This window comes from Hyperolius riggenbachi, chromosome 12, assembly GCF_040937935.1.
Source record: "Hyperolius riggenbachi isolate aHypRig1 chromosome 12, aHypRig1.pri, whole genome shotgun sequence".
Lineage (NCBI taxonomy): Eukaryota > Metazoa > Chordata > Amphibia > Anura > Hyperoliidae > Hyperolius > Hyperolius riggenbachi.
Genome location: NC_090657.1, coordinates 148,385,925 through 148,394,063, shown reverse-complemented (window position 1 = coordinate 148,394,063; position 8,139 = coordinate 148,385,925). Strand labels below are relative to the sequence as shown.

Below are 8,139 nucleotides of genomic sequence, written 5' to 3'. Positions count from 1 at the left end.
AGCCTGCCGCCTGAATTCTGCACATCCAGGCCCCACCTCCATGTCTTCCCCCCGGCAGCCCCGTGCTAGGCCTCAAACCAGAAGCTAAGTTGGTGGCCCCCAGAGGACACCAGTCTGGCTATCCATCCAGCTGCTGGACATCGCAGCTGCCTCTACATAGCAGCCTACATGCCCACTCCTACCTGCCAGCCAGTACAACAGCTCTCCAGCTGCAGGACACCGCATCTTCAACCAGCGATGACTGCAGGCCAGGACCTATGCCAACACAGGTCATCCGGAACCTAGCAGACTCTCTTAGGTCTCCATCAGCAACTATGCAGTCCCCACAGCTTTGATTTTAAATGCATATATGGTCTATGTTCCAGACCCACTAAGCACCACCTGACAAAGAAAACATGGGGACAGAGGACACAGGAAGACACGAGTTACAAGAAAGGCACAAGGGGGAAAATAATTGGCGGAGGGAAGGTCCATAAGATGCCTCTGCACCATGGACGCACCAGTTTAATATAATTTTTTTCACTTCGTTTTTGTCCTCTAAACTTAGGGTGTGTCTTGTAGTCCAGTGTGTCTTTTAGGTATACGGTATCTGTTTTACATATTATATCATTGCCTGGAAATACTGCACTATCTGGCACTCCTGGTGTTTTCTGTTTTCTTTTCCTGGTTCCTGGGGTTCGTCATCCAAATTCCAGCACCTGGCCACCTCTCATTATTTATGGAATAGTCTTTGAGAGGAAGTCCCCTACAGATTTTTTTTTTCTTTTTGCACAGTTCTTTAGCTCTCCTACACTTTAATAATTTTATTTCTCAGTAGATTTGAAACACAAGTTTTAATTACCATCCTTTACCATTACCATCCTTTTTCAGACGGTTCATATGCTAATTTAAATACCGCAGTAGTTCACTTCATCCAATCAAATATGGGTTTACTGCAGCTCTAGGGCTGTAAAAGATTAATTCTTATTTGTTGTACTACGTTAGTAGCCTAAAGCTACATATACCTCTTAGATTTTTCTCATCGCAAATTATTGTTTCAGATTAACGTTAAATTTGCAGAGGAGTCCCCTTACATCTGTGACTACCCCCTTCAGTAATTGGGCAGGCCAGAAAATCTTTGGTTAACGCTGTGTTGTGCCCACTGCCAAACACTTTCTGCTCATCCTTACACTCCTGTCTCCATAGAACAGAACAGGCTGCCATGCAGAAGAATTGTTCCTAATCTTGCACCTCCAACCATCACAAATTACCATTTCAGGCAATATGTATTCTGGGTGTGTATGTAGCTTGTGTAGCTTTAGGCTGTATCCACAGTGGGATGTTGCGTTTTAATGCAACATGAAAGTCGCAACGTTAAAGTCACAACTTGTCTGCGTTAAGAGGTAAACCACTGCAAGCAGTGAGTTACAACGCAACATTTTTCAACGCGACTTTGTCGCACTGTGAACGGCCCATAGAATTAGCATTACAGTGCGGTAAGCTGCGTTATAAGACTTTATAGCGTACGACCATAACGTCCCACTGTGAATGCGACCTTACACTAAATTGTTTAATTAAACATTTTTACCTTGCAATTATGTTTGTTTGATGTAACGGCAACCACTGTATATGGCTGGAGTGGGATGAATCCACTTATCTGGTAAGGTGCATGCACTTCCACAATGGTTAGGTGACTCAACACAAAAGGAGGTCGAAAAAAATGTATAAGTATTTGCCCAACTAAAAGCAGCCGCCATAGCAAGTTGAAAAAAACTATCACTGGGAGAGAGGTATCGCAAACATATACACTTGCTTTTATTACAAGTTTTTATGTACGTGCTGTGAGATTCAGAGCAGATGTCTGCTTGTTTGGAGTATGAATTTGGAAGTTGTCCTGGATAATAACTGCTACTGTTATTGCAAGTTAGCAACACCACAGTTATGCAGTTTTGTTTGGGATTCAAGACTGGAATGTATTGGGAGTCTGGCACAGAGGGGATTAATTGTCTCACGTGCATGAATTGCATAAGTGGCTGCACTCCTCAGCATGCAGCTGGCTGTGTGTGGAGCAAGTAGGCTTCTGAGGAGCTGTGCAGCAGAGAGGCTGCAAAGGTTGTGTGCAGTAGAGAAGCTGCTGAAGTTAGTTAGATTCCAGTACGTATAATCCAGGAGAGGCCTGGAAAGGTGAGTGGCCTAGGACTGCCATTAGGCCTGTGGCAGGGTGTCACTGAAGAGCTAGTGTGGCTGCAGATGGTAACGGGTGGTATGCAGTGTCCCCAAAGATAATCCAAGGTCAAGGTTGGCACAGAAGCAGAGGGCTGTGCATATACTGTCATTGCTAAATACCCAGTGTGGTGGATGGTTTCTATTATGGACATATTGTTGACTAACCAATAAAGCCGTGTTATTTTTCTTTTAACCCTAAAACGACTCACTGGCTGCTATGTAATGGCCCTTTTCTGTTTTGATCTCCTCTACCAACATGAGCTAAACATCTCAACTTCTCCCAGAATATCACAGTGCATTACTTATATTTGTTATTAAAGGTGAGGAAGTTTTTACACTCTGGAGGTTTGTGTTATATTGGAGAAACTGTATACGGAGATGCAGGGCTGTGCCCAGGCAGAGGCGAGAGAGCCTCCAGCCTCAGGGCGCAGTGTAGAAGGGGGTGCACAACTCACTCTGCTTCAAACACAGTAGGGGAATGATAGCTGAGAGAACTTAGAAAATGGTATACATGGTAGTGACTGCAAGCCAGATAACTAGAGATTAAAGTGTTGGGAGCCCTGGGGCGCCTCTTAGTCTAATAGCAATCAGTGTGTAACGGATGGGGGGGGGGGCACTTTGGTGTCTCAGCCTTGGGTGCTGGAGGACCTTGTCCTGGCTCTGCGGAGATGCCTTGCATTGCATTCAAGGCTAAATTAACCAGCATCACATGGCTCCCTGTTAAACCCTGAGACATGGTGAGCAGGCGAGTGTAGGGGGGTTGCCTGGATAGCAGTGGCGGTCCAGTCTCCCATCCCCCCACACTAGCTCTGCATGTGTATGAGGTTTCACCAAGGGTGTTAATTTGTTTGAAATCAGCCTGCACTATCAAGTGTATTTTATTTGAGGTGATGTCTGAGGATCCCCAAGCTGTTTTAACCACTTTACCCCGCGCGGTACAGATATCTCTGTCCCTTTTTCCATCCTTATAAAACCAAGGGACGGAGAGAAATCCGTATCTCCCGCGCTACCGCCGCTGTCCGTGCTCCTGCCGCTCATGCGCGTGCTCCCGCCGATCGTGCACGCTGCCGCCCGCTCGCCCTTGAGAATGAACGGGGAAATCCATTCCCGTTTGTTGATCTAAGCCACCGCAATGATCTGCTGCTTCTATGAGAAACTGCACGATCATTGTGATTTTCCCAGCCTCATAGTGCTTCCTGTAGGCATCCTTCCGGACGCTTACAGGTCGCATGAACAAAACATCACTGTGGCCATCTTGTGGCCAAATAGTAAAACTACACCCTAAAGCATTTTACATATACAAATACATTAGTTTTACACAATAAAATTAACTCGTACCTCCCACACTCCCCATTTTTTTTTTTTTTTGTAATTAAAAAAAAAATACAATTAAAAAAACACCATAAATAGTTATCTTAGTGACTGAACTTTTTAAATATTTATGTCAAGAGGGTATAACACTGTTACTTTATAAACTACGTGTTTGTAAATAGGGATGGATGCAAAATTGAAAAAAATGCACCTTTATTTCCAAATAAAATATTGGCGCCAAACATTGTGATAGGGACATAATAGGGACATAATTTAAACGGTTTTATAACCCGGACAAATGGGCAAATACATTTCATTGGTTTCAATTACAGTAGAAAGGTAGACAGAAGTACCGCTACACCGTACTGAGTGGGACAGTGCAGAAACACGAGTGGCCAAACCCAATGAGCAACAATAGTAAAGGAAGGTCCGCACTGATGTCTCCACTCTGTTTTAATTACAGTAGCATGCATTATTTAAAAACAATAATGGCTGAAAACTGAAAAAAAAAATTTCCTACATTTTTTCCTATTTTCCCATTAAAACACATTTAGAATAAAATAATTCTTGGCATAATGTCCCACCTAAAGAAAGCCTAATTGGTGGCGAAAAAAACAAGATATAGTTAATTTCATTGCGATAAGTAATAATAAAGTTATAGACGAATGATTGGAAGGAGCGCTGAAAGGTGAAAATGGCTCTGGTGTTTCAGGGGTAAAACTCCTCAGTGGTGAAGTGGTTAAGGATCTCTGCCTGGATAAATGGAGCACTGCTAACACATTGCCCTTGCCATAGATATAGGCTAACCAGAGATAATTGGAACGCAAATTATTCTGGCTTGCATGCAAATCGTATGCTGCTTCAAACTGGTCCGGTTAAAGCAAAGGAAGTTATTTTGATTGGTCCTGTTTCAAGCTGCAATTAATTTAGTATGGTTGGAATGTGGCCCCCTGAGGCTTTTTTTCTGCCCCCCCCCCCCCCCCCCTAGACAAAATGTATTACTTATAGATGCGGTCAGCTACATCTTTAAATATTGTTGGTCCACATATAGAATAGCAGTGCTGGCACCACCCATCCACATGGAAGCCAGAAAGCAGTAATTTGCTGGTTTCCAACCAAATTTCACATCACAATTGGATGGCAGGTTGTCACCTGGGTATGCTTCACTGTCTGGCACGCAAAGACTTCTACATCATCTTATGTATACTCCCGCCCCCCAGCAGTTTGAATTATGTTGACCCGGCCCTCGACCCAAAAGTTTGGGGACCCCTGGCATAGACGTATTTATTACTTCCTAAGTAGTGGGAAACAAATGGAAATAAAACATAAATCACTTTAAAGAGAACCCGAGGTGGGTTTGAAGAATATTATCTGCATACAGAGGCTGGATCTGCCTATACAGCCCAGCCTTTGTTGCTATCCCAAACCCCCCTTAGGTCCCCCTGCACTCTGCAATCCCTCATAAATCACAGCCACGCTGCTGACAAACAGCTTGTCAGAGCTGGCTGTGTTTATCTCTATAGTGTCAGTCTGCTGCTCTCCCCGCCTCCTGCAGAACTCCGGTCCCCGCCTGCATCCCTTCCCTCCCTGCTGATTGGAGGGAAGGGATGGGGGCAGGGACCGGAGCTCTGCAGGAGGCGGGAGAGCAGCTGAGACTGACACTACAGATGTAAACACAGCCTCACATCGTGGCTGTGATTTATGAGGGATTGCAGAGTGCAGGGGGACCTTAGTGGGGTTTGGGATAGCAACAGAGGCTGGGCTGTATAGGCAGATCCAGCCTCTGTATGCAGATAACATTCTTTAAACACACCTCGGGTTCTCTTTAAGTAGCCTTAGGCCTGGGGCACGCTGGCATCGCTTTTTGGAAATCCCAAAAATGCATGCAATTTCCACATCATGAAAGTCCAAGTTTTCAATGTGATTCGCAGAGTGATTGCCATTGAATGCAATTGCTCTGGAATCACTTTTAAAATGCTGCATGCATTGCTTTGCAATCCCTCCACCATTGTAATGTTATATGTGCAATCACCCCCATGGTTCTTCTATTGCAGTACTTGGCTGATTCCCCGATGATCGGCAAGCACTGCAAATGCACTGCCAGTGAGCCCCATGTCTTTGAATCCAACGGTGGCAGTCCCCGAACAGCGGTGATGTATATATAACCACCTGTGCTCCAGCGGCTTTCCAATGGGCTGCGGCAGAAATAGCCGAGCCCGATCAGGTCCACTCTTCTGCACAGACGACTCATCGGGCTTTGCTATTTCTGCCGGAGCACGACCGGAGAACCGCTACTTCACCTGTGCTGGAGTAGGAAAGGTCAGTAATGCAGGGGCTCCTGCGTTACAACCGACATCCTTGCCGGCTATTTTTTCAGGTAGTTGCCAGTGCTGGATCCCGGAGGGTGAAGAGGATGGACGAAGCCTTATTAGGATTAAATATGGTAGCCTCCATATGCTTCTCACTTTGTGTCCTTTAATACATTCATGGCAAAAGCATTCACTGCTAACACTATTTGGATCTTGTTAAGAAAACAGTATTAAAATAAATGCATGAAGCATCTGAGGTGGTAAAATTGTATTTATTGCGACGATCCAGCTGTAAAGGGAACAGAATTGCCAATTGGGTCAGGTTTCTTCACTTCCGAGGATTCTGCTACTTGTGAAGCTGATAAGTCTGTGAAGAGAAATGCATTTAGTTAAAACGGATCTATACTCCTATTGCATAGTTCCATCTATTTAAGAAACCTTTCCTATCATCACTAAAATCATGCTAGCCTTTTATCCCCACTTCTTCTATACAGATGTGGTTTCCTTGCAGCGTGTACAGAGATTATATGGAATTCCATAAGATCTTTTAATGCTGGCAACCTACGGTATGTAGCTAGAGTATAGAAACATTCTCTATATTATACATGTCAAACTCTGGCCTGTGGGCCAATTCTGGCCCTCAGGGCCATTATATTTGGCCCTCAAGTGGTTTCCTCACTTTGCATTATGTGTGGCCCACTCTAGTCCACCAGGGAAGATATATTGGCGGTGAAGCCATAGAACACCAGTGAAGCCATGCGCAATACTGTCACGCCGTGATGACGACTAACGCTATCTTTCAGGAAGAGAGAGCCCAACACTCGGTCCCGGTGTTGCCGGGAGCCATTTCTGCGGAGGGACTGGGAGAGGAGCCAAAAGGATGCCGAGGGAACTCCCGGCCTACGGTGGGCTGTAAAAAGCCCCAGGTAAGTTCAGATTTTGCTTTTGTTCACTGCTCAGAGTCCCTTTAAGCTATCTAGAAAACACAACTGTTTAACCAAGTTTGTCGAATAGCTCCGAAAAGCTCTTTTGCATAGATTACTCAAGTGTTTTAACTCTTCCTGTACTGGAAAACAAAATGAGACATTTTTTCTTTGCAACTAATGTTTTATTTGTTATCTGTACTACACGTACAATTCATTATCTCATAAGTTTATTTTGCTTCAGGTTTGCTTTAACACACATTGGCCTTACCAATTTTAGTACAGGATTTTGTCCCACAAGTGTTTGGGCAACATTTCTCGTTGTTACTGCAGCCGTCATCCATCTCGCACACAGCCATACATTCTCCTAAAGTTGCATCTAGTACCTCAGGGCAGGGATCTGCATCTGGCAGACCTACCATCAAATAAAAAAAAATCAGGGTGGGTGGAGCTCAATAAACACTGTGTCAGGTTAATTGTGAACAGAATCTAACACTAAAGGTGCATACACACATCAGACTATAGTCTTTTGAAACTGAAAGATCGCAGACCAATCTTACCACCCTTCATGTAGTATGAGAGCCATACTCTACACAGTCTATTCTATGGAGCTGAGCTCCACATCAGAAAAAAATCTTTGCAAGATGCTGCACACACAGATGCTGTACAGACACAAAAGATCAGTATCTGCAAAAGATCTGTTCCTGCCAAAAATCCATTCCTGCAATTTGCAATGATAGTCTATGAGATCTGCAGATCATCATACACACATGATTTAACTGACATTCATCTGCAGATCAAGCAATCATCCGCAGATCTGAAAATCCATCCTGGTGGATCTGATCTGCAGATGAATGTCAGTTAAATCATGTGTGTATGATGATCTGCAAATCTCATAGACTATCATTACAATTTGCAGGAATGGATTTTTGGCAGGAACAGATCTTTTGCAGATACTGATCTTTTGTGTCTGTACAGCATCTGTGTGTGCAGCATCTTGCAAAGATTTTTATCTGATGGGGAGTTCAGCTCCATAGAATAGACTGTATGGCTCTCATACTACATGAAGGGTGGTAAGATTGGTCTGTGATCTTTCATTTTCCAAAGACTATAGTCTGATGTGTGTATGCACCTTAAAAATGTCACTGAGAGGTATACTTAAAGGGGAACTGAAGAGAGAGGTATATGGAGGCTGTCATGTTTATTTCCTTTTAGACAAAACCAGTTGCCTGGCAGCCCTGCTGATCCTCTGCCTCTAATACTATTAGCCATAGCCCCTGAACAAGCATGCAGCAGATCAGGTGTTTCAGTGGTTCAGACTTATAAGTCTGATCTGACAAGACTAGCTGCATGCTTGTTTCTGGTTTTAATCAGATACTACTGCAGAGAAA

General features: G+C 44.1%; 1 long non-coding RNA gene across 1 annotated transcript in view; it reads right to left on the bottom strand.

The window, feature by feature from the left end:
- Positions 1–6,078: 6,078 nt before the first annotated feature.
- The window catches only part of LOC137541197 (uncharacterized), a 176,261-nt gene continuing 174,200 nt past the window's right edge, over positions 6,079–8,139 (bottom strand). The window contains exons 2-3 of the long non-coding RNA XR_011025102.1: positions 7,020–7,163; positions 6,079–6,192 (exon numbers count right to left, since the gene is read on the bottom strand). This is a non-coding gene — a long non-coding RNA (uncharacterized lncRNA). The remainder of the gene's footprint in view (positions 6,193–7,019; positions 7,164–8,139) is intronic.